At 38.5% G+C, this 17,439-nt stretch overlaps 1 protein-coding gene across 1 annotated transcript in view; it reads left to right on the top strand.

The window, feature by feature from the left end:
* Positions 1-17,439, top strand: part of KLHL1 (kelch like family member 1) — a 185,008-nt gene that overhangs the window by 116,528 nt on the left and 51,041 nt on the right. The window lies entirely within an intron of this gene.

Consider the following 17,439-nt stretch of genomic DNA (forward strand, 5'->3'; position numbering starts at 1 on the left):
AAAACATTAGCAAGACATTGTAATATGTGTAACTTCAGAAAAAGAGTAGGTGTAATAAAAAGATAGCTTAAAAATCACCTGAAAAGGTTTCACTGAAAAAAAATCCATAATTTCACAAGCTTACAAATGATAACTAAAACAAAAAAATAGAAATGTGTTGTGCTATGATGTACTAATTTGTAGATGAAGGTAAAACTGTGAACTGTTGTACTTTAGTGTTTCATCAGAAACCTTGAATTGGAGAATCACATGCACCCATGCTGTGTGCACATAGGAGTTGTCGGCAGCGGCTGGATATTCATTCAACACTCTCTTGATCATCTACAGTACTTTCATTTCTAAAGTTTTCTTTCTCTGTAGATCTTTCATTACTTTATAAATCTTGATTTATAAGGACTTGCAATACCCATGAAAATATGCACAATACACAGAGCTAATCTCATCTAATACCCAGCTGGATCATAAGTAGAATTTAAGTTTAAAAAAAAGCAAAACATGTTGAAACATATCCAGAACATCAAGAAAAATCTTTACCTTCTTATTTGAAATAATTTGTGCTGCCACAGTCATAGTATAGATTTTAAATTTACCACACACTGCTGTTTATCATGCATATAGCTATTAAATAAATTCTGTTTCACTTGTCTATATCTTTTTCATTTACTCTGTGTTCAGTAGTACTCACTGAAGTAACTAAGGCTTTTTTAGAGATCTGTCCATCTGAAAAACAGGGGTTTGTGCATGTGTGTGTGTACAGGGGAATTGTATGAGTGCATAGTTCACTTATTATAAGATCCTCAATACTGTATGTATTTGCTCTTCATTTATCATTGCAATTTCATATCCAATATCTTAAAGACAGTCCAGTAAGTCACGATTTTCCTTTTTACCTTGAGGTGACTAAAGTACCCACTAGTGATACAAGAGTGAAATAAACTATAATCAAATACATTTTTAATGCGATTTCATGTAATTTTTATATAGTTAGCAGTATTTTATTTTGGACCTATGTTTTACTTATACTGTGATATTCCATCTGCTTTGTTTTACAGGAAAATATGTCTGTCTCTGCATAACCAACACATACACCGCAGCCAAAAGTTAATAATTGGTTTTTGCTGTATTTAGCTTATCCATATTTTCACATTAAACCTGTATCTTCAGTTTCCCTAAGAAAATACACCATAGTGTCTTCCCTGGTTCCTGCCATGCTCCTATTCCAGGAAAATTGGAATTTCTAATTTTCTGAAACATTTAATTGAATTGCTTTGGTTTGTCCATGAGGATTAGAAAAAAAGTGGTTGTCTATAGATTTCTAACATTGGTAAGACATTCTATGACACAGATAGGTGTAGGGAGAATTAAGCGACTTTGCTCATTTCTTTGAGTTTGTGCCTTTTGGAAGTTGCTTTGGTTAGGAGTTGGCTCTGCTGACTGCCGCCTACTGGTAATGGCAGAGAGGAGAAGACTTTCTGATCTTAGCTGAGATGTGATGCTGTTAATTTTTGCTTGTCACTGGAACCAGCATCTACCTGAGTGACTGTTCCACCACTGTGCAATGCCATGGTGGTTTAAAATAAGTTGTTTATACTGATCTCACTTTGGAAGTGGTGAATGTGAATAGGAAGAGGGTTCCTTCCTTCTTTCTGCTATCTGTCCAGGGGATACGGCATAATCCTACCAGATCTGGTGGCAAAAAATGACTCACAACTGAAGGATGCATACCACAACCACAAAGCTAGCCTTTTGGCCCTGCAATTTAATTACTGCTTATGTATGCATTCATTTGGAGTTAATGAAATAATGTGAGGCCTGTGTCACAGACAACCAGAATGGTGTTTTTATATCAGGTTTTGGATACGTAAAATCGAATAGAGTTGCTTGAGCTTGGAAAGACTACTGAAGTTCTTTTCAAAGTTATTGCATTTCCATTGCAGGATGGAAAGAATCAAACACGCTGCGTTCCCATCCAGTCTGCCACTCTGGAGTGGACACTGAAGTGAACGCTGCACTCAGATGTTTCCTCCATTTTTGTATTACTACTCCCACTGGAACCTAGTAAGAAACAAATATGTATGAAATATAAGCATTCAGGACGAGGGAGTAAGCTGGAGGCTATGCTATTTGGCACTGTCAGTGCACCTTGCTAATTTGATTAGTCTTAGCTCCTAGCTGACAACTGATTGGATGTAGGCACAAGGGCAATGCAATAGTCTTACCTGCCCAAAATCCAAGACTTAAGTACAGGTAAAGCACGAAACTTTAAACAATTTTTGTATGTTGTAAAAGGTAATAATGCATTGTCTATCACAATTCTCACAAGTACCTCAGTCTTTAGCACGTTATCCTTTTTTGTACTAAAATATTGTTACCTCTTTTTATTTAGAGGGAAACTCAAGGGCAGAGAGGAGAAACAAAATTCCCATATTGAATTTAGGTACCAAAATATTAAGTGTGAATACACTCTATCAAAAAGTGGCTACTTCCTAGAATGGATTCCTGCGTGAAGTGCCTTGATTTGATTTACAGGACACAAGGAGAGTAGGCTTAGTGAATGAGAACTGAGAACATAAGTATATGTATCAAGCTGCTGTCTAGAGCTAGTCAGAAGAGAAATGCAGAAGTCAGAGGTGTCTTAAGTCATACGCACTCTGCAACATTTGGACTTTGTTCATGGTTTCCATCATGCACCTTTTCCTCCTTACCTGCTAAAACTGAAAATAAAATACACAGCTCTTCTGCAGAAAAGATTGTTTGTAAAAAGTATTTGTATGGGAACCATGGGACAAACATTTTCTTCAAACTGTTGATGTTTCTCCCTGCTCCAGAGGATTCTAAATTCCTTTTTGAAATAATAAATAAATAAAAGATATAAAAGTGACATTTCTAGAGTAGATCCTCTAAGGTAAACTCTTCATAGACAAGGTGGGATTAAGACCTCTCCAGCTCGGGAGCAGACAAGAGAAAAACATGTTAGGAAAATGGTAAGAACACTGTTATTTTTGTCTTATTCTATTCCCTGCATCATCCTGCCCTTATGTCAGCATAAAAGTCCCTATTAACTCTTTAAATGATGTCCGTCTTAGACTTTGCAGTAAAATCCATTCTCTTCTATCTTTCCTCTCAACCCATGTCTCAATATCCTATATATTATCCCACACCATTTGTCCCTCAATTACATCTTCGGCTCCATTTTTTAGCATGTTTCTCTCTTCTGACTTCTATTTTCCCCTCTAAACTGTTCCAAAAAATTACAAGTAATGTAGGAGTAGTGTGAGGTGGTGCTGTTGTTTTAGAGAGTGTAGATAGAGAACTTCAGGGGAGAAATAATTGTCTGCAAAGTTCCTCTTTTTTTTTTTTGTTCCCCCAAGAGTCTGGGGCTGTTGCAAAAGCTGCTATAAGAGGGAAAGTATGTAGGGCAGAGCATGTAAAGAAACAGATGGGAAGAGAGGCAAGATAGCCATTTACAATGTATCATTATGGAGTTTTGGGGCCAGGAATTAATAAAACCACAGGGATTTGCATAATTTAAAAATTATCATACAGCTGTGGGTCAGTAATTAATGAAAAATCTCTATGTACAGGCTGTGATAATTTTATTTGGGGATAATTTTAAGTAATATTTAAAACAATGTTAAATTCAAGGTCATATTTACTTCGTAGTGTGAATAGGTCCATCACTAAGAAGGGCAGTAATAAGGTGAAAGTAAAAGAATTGTTGAATATTCAAAAATGCAATGGCTCTTACTTTGCAAATCGTATACTTGCTTTAAAATGTAGGAGTTATTGCAGTCACCACTCAAAAAGCAGCATTAAACTTTCAGGAATAACAGCTTTTCAAGAGATAAAGTTGATCTTCAAGTTGTTTATAATGCATCTTCCAAATGTTCTGTGAGGTACTGGGAATGAACAGTCCCTTGGACCCTGGGTAGCTTGGTGAATGAGTCTGGAGAGGACACTATAACCAATATGTACAGAAAAATAGTCTGAAACGTCTCAGTTCTCAAAACTGAACTATCCCTCCTTTAAAACTGTGTATTTTGAAGATACATCTTTATATCTTATTAATAGTTCAAAGGAAGTGTTCAGCTATAGTAGCATATGAAGAGGTAGTTGAATACAATACAGTTAAGGAGCTTGATGAAACATTTTATTGTCACTATATTTGTTTCAAACAAGAAAATGAAAATCTGCAAGAAGTGCTAATAAAATTATAATGAGTACTGAAACAAAATGTTGTTAGTTACTTTAGGGAACATACAATGGTGGTACTGCAAGAAAATGTTATCTAATAATTTGTACTTTGTTAGCATTTAATCTGATTCTTCACATTAAATAAAACAAATCAGAATTCTAGGAAAACAAAAGCATTTGGACTACAGTTACTGAAATATTTTATGTATGTGAACCAAGTTATGTCTAAAAGATGAAGACTGAAGATAGTTCTTGCATCCTAAAACTTTTGTTTTCAAAGTGTCTATTATTTAAAGTTATTTAAAATTGTCAGTGTTGTTTTATATAAATACTCATAGAGAACAAATACAGCAGAAAAACATGCCTGGGATCCACTCCTCATATTTAACTCATATTAATTGCCATAGCCTGCATTACCAAAACCTGTATAGTCTTTCCCCTTTCACTCTAATATTGACACTACTAGAATATAGTTCACCTAAATTCTAGTATTCACCCCATATACGTCTACACCTAAATTATACACTTAGTGCCCACAGTAGTCAGTATAGACAGTATATTGAGTCTGGCTGAAATGGAGTTAGTTTTCCCCATAGCAGCCCTCATACTGCTGTGCTTCGTACTGGTGGCTAGAAAGGTGTTGGTAACACACCAGTGTTTTGGCTACTGCTGAGCAGTGCTCACACAGCATCAAGGCTGTCCCTCCAACATCGCTCCCTTCTCACCAGTATGCTGGGGGTGGGCAAGATCCTGGGAGGAGACACAGCTAGGACAGCTGACCCAAACTGACCAAAGGAATATTCCTTACCATATGGTGTCTGTTCAGCAATAAAAGCCAAGAGAAAGGAATGTCATATTATGACATTTGTCTTCTGAAGAGACCACTACATGTACTACTTCCTGGGAAGTGGCTGGACATTATCTGCTGATGGGAAACAGAAAATAAATCTTTTGTTTTCGTTTGCTTTTGTACACAATCATTGCTTTCGCTTTTATTAAACTGCCTTTATCTGACCATTGGGTTTTTTCATAGAATCATAGAATCATATGGGGTTGGAAGGGACCTCTGGAGATCATCTAGTCCAACCCCCCATCATATTTTTTCCCCCCTGCACTGTCCTGCTGAGGAAGGGAGTGAAAGAGTGATTGTCTGGGTACCTGGCATCCAGCCAAGGTCAAGTCACCACACATGGAGATAGTACAGTTCACCTAGTCGAGACCGACATTTGCTAGACTGGATAGCTCTAGAGAATCCTTTGGCAGCACTGGCCAGGACTACCCTTACAAATACCTCGAATTGCAGCTACCTGCATTTTCATTTTTGAAGCTGTATCTCTCTGATGATAGGATAGAATGAACTGAACCCATCCTAGCTATCAAGAACAGCCAGGAAATTGAACAAAGGAAGAAACTAACTGTTCAGAGAGTGTTACAGGACTGTGGCTATAATGGAATATCACAACTCCATTTTTGTTTAAATTCGTCTTTTGCCCATCTCTGTGTGTCTTCATTCCTGCTCAAAAAAAATATTTTTCTATTTCCACCATATACCCAGCGTCTCACCATCATTAAACTATCTGCCTTTATACTTTTCATTTTTTTTTCACAATTAGAAATATACAGTCACAGAATCAGAATGGTTTTGGGTTAGCAGGGACCTTAAAGACTGTCAAGTTTCAACCCACCTGCCATGGGCAGGGACACCTCCCGCTAGACCAGGTTACTTAAAGCCCCATCCAGCCTGGCCTTGAACACTTCCACGGATGGGGCATCCACAACTTCTCTGGGCAATCTGTTCCAGTGTCTCACCACTCTCACAGTAAAGAATTTCTTCCTAATACCTAGTCTAAATCTCCCCTCTTTGAGTTTAAAACTGTTACTCCTCATCCAATCGCTACACTCCCTGATAAAGAGACTCTCCCTATCTTTCCCATAGGACTCCTTGAGGTAGTGGAAGACTGCTATAAGGTCTCCTTGGGGCCTTGTCTTCTTCAGGCTGAACACCACCAACTCTCTTAGCCTGTTTTCATAGGAGAGGTGCTCCAGTCCTCTGATCATCTTCGTGGCCCTCCTCTGGACCTGTTCCCAGAGGTCCATGTCTTTCCTGTACTGAGCACTCCAAAGCTGGACACAGTACTCCAGGTGGGGTCTCATGAGAATGGAGTAGAAGGGCAGAATCACTTCCCTCAACTTGCTGGCCACGCTTCTTTTGCTGCAGCCCAGGATGCAGTTGGCTTTCTGGGCTGCCAGCACACATTGCCAACTCATGTTGAGCTTCTTATCCACCAACAGCCCCAAGACCTTCTCCTCAGAGCTGCTTTCCAGCCATTTTCTGCCCAACCTGTATTTGTACCTGGGATTGCCATGACTCTGGTGCAGGACCTTGCACATGGCTTGGTTGGACTTCATGAAACTCACATAGGCCCACTTCTCAAGCCTGTCCAGGCCCATAATTTACCTCTGCCTGGTTAAACCTAGTGAATAAACATATGGCAATAGAATGAACCAATATTTACTGGTATCACATTATTTATCTTTATATGCAGCCTTCTTCTGTTTATGTCTAGTTTTAAGTCTGTAATATATATATAGATGGGTTTTTTGTTGTTTTTTCAAGTGCCTAGCACTATGGGACAAATTTGTGAGTATTTCTCTACATGCTACCACTGTAGACATTATTAATAGTGTAGATTTTTCTGGTCCTGAAATCTACAGCCTATTTAAATCCTGCATTTATTTGTTGGGTTTTTTTACTTAAATCAAAAGTAATAAATTTAGAATTATTCACAGTTTTAGGTGCAACACCACATTGTTATTAAGACAATAAAATCATATTAACATTACAGTAAATTCAACAATAAGCTCTTAATTGATCATTTTGGTTTCCTGCAGCTTCAGCACAGTTTAGAATATCTCTTTTCTTCTTAAATATAATGTTGAGTTTAATTATTTCTTTCTTCTCCTTTCTGCACATTTTTTTCCTATATTTCTGGCAGTCTTCTGTGGCATTTGAGAAAATCATAACCTCCTGAGCCCGTGGAACAGAGGCTTAATCTAATGCCATGAGTTCTCCAGATCTATCAGTGTTATGTGTTCCCAGGTTGTTTAAACCTAGAGAGGAAAAAAAGAGAAAAAGTTACGAAGTTACTTAGACAATGATAGACTCTTTATGACCTCTAGACAAATTAGATCATTTATGGTCTCTATTTCAGCAATGTCTCTAATTTCCCACTCTCTTTCTGACATCATACTAGTTTAATAAGGGACTTGCTTATTTATTCTTTTTCCAATCATGTAAATATTTTATCACTTTATGTATGGTAATTGATATGACAACCAAGAAAAGACATGACTTCTGCTAAAAACAGAAAAAGGAAAGCAACATATTTAAAGATGAGTCATGAACTAAAATTACATCAACTTTCTACTGCTAAGTAGAGTGATGGGACATCAATAAAAAATTCAAGTACATACAAAGGTTAAGTTTCATGTGATTCATAATTTACTCTTAATTACTTACTGATTACTTTCAGTAAGTTAGACATCCATCATAATTACTTTGACCCACGTAATCCTGTAATACTTATAATACCACTGACCGTCTAAAGTCAGTGAGTGTCCCTTATTGAGAATATATATGGAAAAATGTCTCTCACATTAAAATGATTCAATACCTGCCGTATTTTGTATTTATCTGAAGTTCTTACATTGTTTTTACTCACGTAAATACCCTTGAAGTGTGCGGTTATTCTTTTAAATGAAAAATTAGTCTTTTATAAACTATCTTAAACTTTTATCTAAAACTATAAACTTTTATAAACTATAAACTAAAAATAAATCTATCAGTTTATTATTATCCAAAGTTTTTTTAGGAAAACAAGTTACACTTTCATCCATGATGAGAAAGGCCATGAATTGGCATTTTATTATATGTTTATTAGATTCATTTATGACTAGTATACTTCCCTAAACCTTTGTGCAGTGAGCTTTTGCTGCAGTGTTTTGCTGCAATTTATCAGTCAATTAGATTGATAAGTTACATCTTTTCTGTCTATTCATCTTATTTTGATACCTCTAGTCTCTCCAGTATGTCAAGAACTAGACATCAACACCCACTGTCAATTTTGGAAGAAAAAAAAATCACAATCAGGAATCACTCTTATGACTTTCTCTTTTAGGAACTTGTATACTCCCTGTTATTATATTACTTAATTTATTTATCTCTAAAATAGAGACAAAGATAGACAAATACTCTATTCAACTTTCTGTGTTTTATTTGCAGATGAAAATTTGACATGTATGTTTAAAAACATATGTATGTATTTGTATAAGATTTATCATTATATATAAACATATGTATAGAATATTAACTTGAACTCACTTGCATTCCAGTTCAGATTCTCGCCTGCCTGCATATCTAGACCTGGTAAGAAAATGCAGAGGTGCAAACCAGAGATCATAACTAATGGAATGAAATGGTATACCTCTATTTTGATGTTGCATTTCACCTCACTGTCACTTTCTTGCTCTCGTGCTCTACCCTGAAAAATCACAGAATCATAGAATGGTTTAGATTAGCAGGGACCTTAAAGACTGTCAAGTTCCAACCCACCACCTCCCACTAGACCAGGTTACTCAAAGCCCCATCCAGCCTGGTCTTGAACACTTCCAGGGAAGGGGCACCCACAACTTCTCTGGGCAACCTGTTCCAGTGTCTCACCACCCTCACAGTAAAGAATTTCTTCCTAATACCTAATTTAAATCTCCCTTTTACTTCAAACCCATTACCCCTCATCCAATCGCTACACTCCCTGATAAAGTGTCCCTCCCCATCTCTCCTGCAGGCCCCCTTTAGGTCCATGTCTTTCCTGTACTGAGCACTCCAAAGCTGAACACAGTACTCCAGGTGGGGTAGAAGGGCAGAATTACCTCCCTCGACCCTTGGTTGGACTTCGTGAAGTTCACATAAGCCCACTTCTCAAGCCTGTCCAGGTCCCTCTGGATGGCATCCCTTCCCTCCAGTGTGTCAACAGCCCCCCACAGCTTGGTGTCATTGGCAGACTTGCTGAGGGTGCACTCTATCCCACTGTCCATGTTGCTGACAGAGATGTTGAACAGCTCTTGTCCTGACCCCTGAGGAACGCCACTCATCACTGGCTTCCACTTGGACATCAAGCCGTTGACTGCAACTCTTTGAGTGCGACCATCCAGCCAGTTCCTGATCCACTGAGTGGTCCAACCATCAAATATGTGTCTCTCCAGTTTAGAGACCAGGATGTCACGTGGGAGAGTGTCAAATAGTTTGTATGTCCAGTGTGCTGCTACAGTGGAGTGCACACTGCAATTCACAGTGCAGCTCTCATTCTTTGAAGTCTTCTCCTGACAATATGAAAGGACAACTGCAGGGGCATTCTGGGCACAAGAGCTCTGTCTTTGCAACAGCTCTTTGATGCTGTGACCACAGCTCTGTTATTCTGGGATACTGAGCTGGTATTAGAGACTTAACTGGACAGTCTCATTGCTTTATTCCAGTCTATGACCTAGATCTCTTTCCTTTAAAAAGAAAGATTTTTGGAAAAGGTTGTGGATAAGGAGCAATCCTGGTGCTTATCCAATTCTTGTCAAAGTAGGGGACTGGACCATGAAGAGAGGTGAGAAATGTATCAATATGGATATAACTGAAGTAACAGTCTGGTTAATCAGCGTCAGGGAGAAGATTTGCAGGACAGAGTTCAGGGTTATGCAGAAAATGAGTGCTGCTGTCTGGCAGTTGCCCAAAATCAGTGTTAACAAAAAGGCCCACTAGTATAAGAACAAGATGAAGATAGAAATAGCCAATTCTAAAGGCAAATGTGGCCTTCTGCAGCAATGAGGCAAAAACCTCTGTTGTAGCATTTTCAAGAGGTCCCTGAAGTACAAGCCTCTGGAAGAGCTCTGACTGACACGGTGCAGTACAGCAAACCCCACAGCTTTCCTCACCGAAGCAGCCTAATATGTAATATGTAACCCACTTAGGAGGTGAATGAGGCAGTGAGTTCCCTGAGCCTTTTTGCATCCTAAGGAATCCTCTGCAGTCAAGCATGCCTGTGTCAGGAATCAAAATAGAGTGAATACATTTCTCTATATACTTTGAAAAGATGACTATGTTCACTGCATAAATCTCCAACCGTCTCTCCACAAATCCTGCCCATTTTTTCTCACCCTTCAGGGGATCATGTGCTGTCAGGTCCAAACTGCTGAGACTGACATGAAGAAGAAGATATAGAGTGGAGTTCAGGATCGTAAAGACTGCAAGAGTGCTGTGTATTGTGAAGTCAAAAAATGCTTGCTGCCATACCCTTTCACTCCCACTGCAGTTCATCTGGGTTTTTGCTAGCACTGCTTGCTTGTCAAATTATCAGTCCCTGTAATTTTTGACACCTCATCAACCTCATCCTTTTCTGGCAAGCTTTTTTTCCAAAAGACGATCACTCTCCCCAAAGTAAAATAAACTTTGGAGAGGTTTCTCCATTATAGGAAGCTTAGTCCTCTGTATTCTACAGTCAAGGAACAATCAACCACAAGAAAGGATATGAAATGAATATAGTTTTGCAGAAATTTGGGCTAATCATCCTTGGTCCAGAGGCAAGGTAACATCAATAGGCAGTTTTGTCATGTAGGACAAGTATCAGACAGGAATCAGGATAATAGCAGGAAGTGGAGACTTTGTTTCACCAAAATTTCTCACAACTCTGCAAATTTCTTAGTCCTCCTAAAATAGTCTTTTCACTGCCCTTCAAACATAAAGCCCCTTGGAGTGCAAATACTTGCAAATTTCTTATCAAGTACATTCTCTAAATCATCTAGACCAATTTGAATCACCTGTAATGATGGAAACAGTACACTCATCACTACACTAACCCAGTTGGCTCTTGTGTATATATAGCCTAGTCCACTTTTAGATGTGTAGGGAGTATTATTGTGTGAGATGCTTCTCTTTCAAACTTGGTTCCCACTATCAAAAGCCTGTTCCATTTCTCTGTAGGCTATTCAGAGTAACAAGTGAGCTCACTCTATTTGGTGTTTGTGTCAGAATAGAAGCGATGGGACATTGGCAGATTGTCTTTCATACAGCAAAGACCAGTTAGCTCCTCCCCTTCCTTCTCTTTTGCTTTTCTATTTCTACTTGATTACTGGAGGTCTAATATTCAGGTATAAGAAAAGCAGAATCACAACTCCTGACTCCCCAAAGCATATGAGGGTCTGTAGGGCCCAGAGAATCAGGAAAGGAATTTGATCCACTTACGCTCCTGGCAATGGCAGAGGTACCTGAAATCATGAAACGTAATCATTTGCTTAAATCTATCTTAAAACAGAATTATAAAATATTTACCAAGAAGAACCCTTCATGTTTATGAATTATTTAACTCCAGTAGCTTTACTATAAGACATATGTTTGAGGTCATTACAGAATCAGCAGAAAAGCCTGTGGGAGAAACTGAGAATGACATTGCTGACCATCTGAATTAAGATACTTAAAAATTAGGAAACCAGACATATTTTCTAAACAGTCTTCACTTAGTGATAATAGTGTTCAGAAAAACTAATTTAAAGCTGTTGTCATCAAGATGAAACGATGCCCTTGTTTGTAATGAGATTAATGACATGCCCATCAACAACAATGCAGAAGATGACACAATCAGGAAATTCAGGATTCATTCTCCTGATTCTCATCACAATCAGGTTTCAGGAAATTAATAATAAATCAGAGAATATAGCTGCACAAAGAGAGCTAGAAGAGATGATTTAAGCACTGTGTTGAATCTGTACTTTTTTAAAAAAAGGCTATGCATTATTTATTTACCTGTATTAACATCTTTAAATATTTAATATTAACAAAATTAATATAAAGACTCCAGTCTTTAACAGAAAGTCTTTATAGAAAGATTTTTGTAGATAGATCCTACCTGTTCTGTCTGTCCTATTGTCATTCATTTAGCTGATGAGATGATGATACTTTAGAGCTTTTACTTCTATTTTTTTTCCCATCAAGTAAATCAGTTCTTAGTATTTTTGTGCTGTTAACATTTGGCAATGTAATAATTCTTTCTCAAGTATATACAAACCATAAAATATATGATGGATGAAAAATCAATATTCTAATATGTTATGGATTTTATATACCCAGAGGACCTGACACTTAAGTAGCTAAACTGATTTGTCTAGTAAAATCCTGTTGGACTTAAACAGGATTTTGCCTCTTCTCTCCTAGGTGCAGATAATTCTTTTACTTTCAAGGTCAAATCAGTTGAACTAAAGAAAAGAGTCTATTGCTTTGTCAGAAATGATGACCCTGTTTCATTCCTAGGAAAGGTAGAAGGTTTTTCTCTTTTTCACTCTAAGCTGTCTCAGTAATTCTCCATTTGTATGGGCATGAAGAACAGTCTAAACATTATAAAAAGAAGTAGGCTTAAAATGCAAAGAACCCTAGTATAATTCTCATTGCCTCCATTTAGGGTAAATTTAAGGAATCACAGGCTGTAGAGCTGTAAGAGGAATCTAAATTAATGTATTCAGATCCCTAATGTTATAGGATTAAATTTAGTATGACTGAAACATGTTTGTTCTCAATAATGTCCAGTAAAAGATGTCCTAAAATCTCTGTTGATGATAACTTCCAGTGGTTCCACCCCTTTTTTGTTGAAAGATGTTGCCAGTTTAAATATTACTTCTGCAATCAATATTACATTGCAGTCAAAATAGTTTAGAACAGCACAGCACTAGGGCAAGACAGGCTTTTTTCTTTAATTACAATTTTTGGAAGTTATTTCCCCATGACAAATCAGAAACAATGATTTGTGTGTCATGAAATCAAATGTAATCCTGTGACTTAAGCCATTAGGAATGGCTTAATGCTCATTAAAACTATTTTGTTTGTTTTCTTATAACCTATTACATTTGAGAAAACCCCTAGAAACAGTACTAATGTCTGACGTGGTGTAAATTTTCCTCTCTTCAAGTTAAACAGAAGACTTTGTGTAGCTCTGTTGAGTGAAAGTTGGCAAGGATTTATAAGGTTTTATTCCATGACTTTGTATATTTCTGACAAATAGTTATTTATGTAAATAACAAGAAATTCAAAGAAATACATGACATAGTGGAAGATGTAGAGGATTGCAATGGTCTTTTATTTACACAGTATTTCATTTCACAATCTTAAATAAAACTGAATTATATATGAAGCTTTTTATTACTGAAAGTTAATCATACCTGAGAAAAGATGATGATGATGAGCACAGCTTCCATCTGAGATCATGCAATCACAGGTTCACAGGATAATTCAGTTCAGAAGGGACCTCAGGAGGTCTCTAGCCCAATCTCCTCAAAGCAGGTTCAGCTATGAGATCAGGCCATACCCATTTGGGTCTTAAAATCCTTCAAGGATGAAGACTGACCAACCTCTATGGATGAACTATTCAATTTGCTTGACCATCTTCATGGTGAGGACATGGCACTTTTTTTTTTTTTTTTAATTTGTTTGATTTGTTTTTTGTTGGTTTGTCTGTGCCATATCCAGCTGCACACTAAGAATGTTCTATGACAGGACCGATGCGTTAGCAAAATAGGAGATGTTGCTGCATTTTGTCGTTGGGGCTAAAAGTAGAGGTCACAGCTGCTTCAGTGCAGGAGCAGGGGAGGGACTGCAGATGTTTTCTACACAGCTATTTTCTGGTTGGACTTTTTTGTGGGCAGCTGCATCTGTTGTGTTGGTTGAGATGTTCTGGTAAGTTTTACTCATTCACAAGTTGCAGGCTGACTATCCGTGGTGAGAATCACTAAGGTCAAGGAACAAGATTTTTAACTTGGCTCAGTGTTTTTTGAAAAAAGCCTGGAGAATGCAAGACTGATATGAAATGAATCAACTGGCCTGAATGCAGCGATGACATATACTAAAAACTCCTACAGTAATTAATGATTTCTGATGAAAAATTCTAGGCCTAGGGCTCTTCCTGTAGGACGACTGTCAGCAAATAGACCTTCTTATTGCGATCTTCGCATCCATGGAGAGTCTATGGGCATTCTAGTGCTGGGAACTGAACTGACTGGGGTTCATGAAGTAGAATTCAGCCAAAAATACTAAAAGTATGCTTTTTCTGCCCATTGACAAGATATCTATATAGTATTTTAGCTGATATAGTCATCTCTTCTTCATCAATGAGCTGATTACATCCAAGGACTATGGTAATTTGAGAGGTCTTCTGTTCTTGTCTGCATTGGAATCTGGAATGTATTGCATTCATGCTCCCAATACTAAAGACCATTTTATAGGACCGGTTTGGATTATTGTTGTTGCTGTTGTTACGATGATTATTATTACTTTAGCAAGACACCTTACTGGATAAAAAGAATTCAGGCACTCCAGGAACAGCTGGATTAGATGCTCAATATGTAATTTAATAAAACATTGTGGCGAACTCAGACGTAACCAATATTAGAAAATGTATAGCTGAGCATAATTCAAAGACTGCATTTGTTATGTTAGATTTTCTGAAATTAGAATGACAAAGAGTTTAAACTGTACCCTTTACCATGGAAGTCGGCAGCATTATAGAATTTATATGCTACGATTCTAGCTTTAAGACGAGTAGATTCCACATATAAAAAAATTCAATGATTATAAAGTAACTTTATTAATATGCATCATTATAATATGCCCTCCAGCACCACCAAACAACTGTATCAAATAATCTGTATTTTTGTTCTTTCTAACCTAAAGATTAGTGCATTGACACAGTTATCCATTTTAAATTCATGGGAAATAAATAAATAAATTCCTCTCTCAATCAAATGCAAAAATTGCTTCATATATCTTACGGCTTCATAAAACTAGCAGGGGATTTAGTATATCCAGTTGACTTGTATGTTATTGCTGTTCTGCTACACTTAGATACAAACTGAATTTGAATTATATCTTTTTTAGTTCAATTAACAAAAGTATTGTTTTCGTGATATTTGTTTCCACTTGGTTCATTGCTCTTCTGTTCCAAAGAATGAATGAATTTGAAAATAATTATTTCCCATGGAATTCTAACCTTACGTTATAATCCAAATAGTTGTAAAGCTTAATAATTACGTTGAATCTTTCTGTAGGGATATGTAAACTTCAGAAATGAAGCACTGTTATGTGTATATAGAGATAAAACTTTGGTTACATTTCAGACGAATTGTCAAGTATCTTAAGGATTAGTTTAAACTTACTTAAATATTTGTGCTTTTGCTTTAAATTAACCTTTCCTGCACTCATATTACAATTAATGGGATGCATTACTCTTTCATTTACTGGAATCTAGTTCAGTTAATAATGCTTCCTTTATTGCTCTATGTAGTGGGTTGACGCTGGCTGGACACCAGGTGCCCACCAAAGCTGCACTATGACTCTCCTCCTCAGCTGGGCGGGGGAGAGAAAACATAATAAAAGCCTCGCTGGAGGGTTGAGATAAGGACAGGGAGAGATCACTCATCAATCATGCAAATTGCATGAGGTTCAACCAAGCCAAGTGCAGGGTCCTGCACCTGGGACATGGCAACCCCAGGCACAAATACAGGTTGAGTGGAGAATGGCTGGAGAGCAGCCCTGAGGAGAAGGACTTGGGGATGCTTATGGATGAGAAGCTCAACATGAGCCGGCAGTGCGCGCTGGCAGCCCAGAGAGCCAACCGTGTCCTGGGCTGCATCAGGAGAAGTGTGGCCAGCAGGTCTCGGAAGGTGACTCTGCCCCTCTACTCTGCACTCATGAGACCCCACCTGGAATACTGTGTCCAGCTTTGGAGTCCTCAACACAGAAAGGACATGGACCGGCTGGAACAGGTGCAGCAGAGGGCCACGAAGATGATCAGAGGGATGGAGCACCTCTCCTATGAAGACAGGCTGAGGGAGCTGGGATTGTTCAGCCTGGAGAAGAGAAGGCTCCAGGGAGACCTTATAGCGGCCTTTCAATATCTGAAGGGTGCCTATAGAAGAGCTGGGGAGGGACTCTTTGCCAGGAGGTGTAATGATAGGACAAGGGGAAATGGTTTTAAATTGGAAGAAAAAGGATTCAGATTAGATCTCAGGAAGAAATTTTTTACTATGAGGGTGTTGAGGCACTGGAATGGGTTGCCCAGGGAAGTTGTGGATGCCCCATCCCTGGAAGTGTTCAAGGCCAGGCTGGATGGGGCTTTGAGCAACCTGGTCTAGTGGGAGGTGTCCCTGCCCATGGCAGGGGGGTTGGGACTCCATGATCTTTGAGGTCCCTTCCAACCCAAACCATTCTATGATTCTATGAGTCTATGAATTACCATCACAGGCAAAACAGATTCAACTCAGGAAAATTAATTTAATTTATTACGAATTAAGTCAGAGAGTGAGAAATGGGAAATAAAAACTAAACCTTAAAACACCTTTCCCTCACCCCTCCTTTCTTCCTAGATTCAATTTCACTCCCAAATTCTCTACCTCCTCCTCTCCAGCAGCACAGGGAGATGGGGAAGGGGGGTGACAGTCAGTTCATCACACATTATCTCTGCCACTCCTTCTTCTTCAGGCGGAGGACTCCTCACACTCTTTTCCTGGTCCAGTGTGGGGTACCTCTCACTGGAGACAGTCTTATGCAATCTCACTGGAGACAAACTTATGCAATCTGATTCCTTGCCATGTGCTGCAGTTCTTCATGAACTGCTCCAGTGTGAATCCCTTCTAGATGAGCAGTTCTTCAGGAACAGACTGCTCCAGCGTGAAACCCTAAGGGGGTCCCAAGTCCTGCCACCAAACCTGCTTCAGTGTGGGCTCCTCTCTCCATGAGTCCACAGGTTCTGCCAGGAACCTGTTCCAGTTCAGGCTTCCCATGGGATCACAGCCGCCTTGAGGTGCATCCCCCTGGTCCATCGCGGGGTCCTCCATGGACTGCAGGTGGATATCTTCTTCACTGTTAACCTCCACAGGCTGCAGGGGGACAGCCTGCCTCACCATAGTCTCAACATGGACTGCAGGGGAATTTCTACTCTGGTTCCTGGAGCACTTCCTTCCCCTCCATCTTCACTGATCTTGGTGTTTGCAGGATTGTTTTTCTCACATATTTTCAGTCCTGTCTCCCAGCTGCTATTTTATGTCTATTTTATGCTATTTATGTCCTGTCTCCCATGCTATTTTCCATGGAAACATTCTTTAAATATTTTATTTGAGATGCTACAACATTTTGTACTTCCAGCAAAAATGTGTCTGAAAAAA

The sequence above is a fragment of the Calidris pugnax genome, unplaced genomic scaffold (genome assembly GCF_001431845.1).
Source record: "Calidris pugnax isolate Ruff unplaced genomic scaffold, ASM143184v1 scaffold20, whole genome shotgun sequence".
NCBI classification, from domain to species: domain Eukaryota; kingdom Metazoa; phylum Chordata; class Aves; order Charadriiformes; family Scolopacidae; genus Calidris; species Calidris pugnax.